Source organism: Pygoscelis adeliae, unplaced genomic scaffold (genome assembly GCF_000699105.1).
Source record: "Pygoscelis adeliae isolate BGI_AS28 unplaced genomic scaffold, ASM69910v1 Scaffold79, whole genome shotgun sequence".
In the NCBI taxonomy this organism is placed as follows: domain Eukaryota; kingdom Metazoa; phylum Chordata; class Aves; order Sphenisciformes; family Spheniscidae; genus Pygoscelis; species Pygoscelis adeliae.
Window position 1 is genome coordinate 4,961,745 of NW_008825532.1, and position 802 is coordinate 4,962,546.

An 802-nucleotide genomic window follows, 5' to 3' on the forward strand; every position below is an offset into this window, starting at 1 on the left:
GCCCCGGGGTAATTCCCCCTTTCCACGTGTTTAACCTCAAAGCCCGAGGAACCCGTGCAAGAAAAAAAAAACGGCGTCAAGGGAGGCACGGCGCGTGCAGGAACAAACGCCCCGACCCTGGGCCGAGAAAGGCCGGGGGCAAAGCAAGGAAACCCGACCTGTCCCGCACGGCCAAGCGTCCTGGGTCTTCCCTGCCCCCGAGGCGCAAAGATAAGGGGCACAAAAGCAATTCTTTGAGGGTGTTTTCTACAAATCACCTTTAAGCTGATCACCGTGGCATTTATTGCAGCCCTCGCCCCACGGGCTGCACGAATCGCCCCTATTTCTTGGTAGACGGGGTGGGAAGTTTACCCTGGTCCCACCTCGGGGCTGACCGCGGCTCCTGGCACCACCCGCATGCGTTGACACGGTGTGAACGCACCGCCGCCCTCCAGGATCCCTCCCCAGCCCCGGCTCTGGGGAGCAGCGTGGGCCGCTGCTGTCCCCACGCGCAGGGGGCCGTCCCCCCAGGAGCCTGGGACAGGGGTGGCCTCCAGCACACCCCTCCAGAGCACCCCAGCACGACACCTTCATCCTGTGCAAAACTTCTTCCGTGCAGCAAATCTGTTTTGGGAATTTTTTTTTCCCTCTTGCAAACCTCCTTGCAATCCGGCCACCTTCCCCCTTGCAAACCCCTTTTTGCCCTTTTTGCACCCTTGCAACCGGCTTTTTCCCTGGCAACCCCTTTCCCCGCGCTCCGGCAAGCCTTCCCTTGCAGCCCGCTGTCCCCCAAACCCCTGCGGCCTGATTCCCCCCGCCTTTG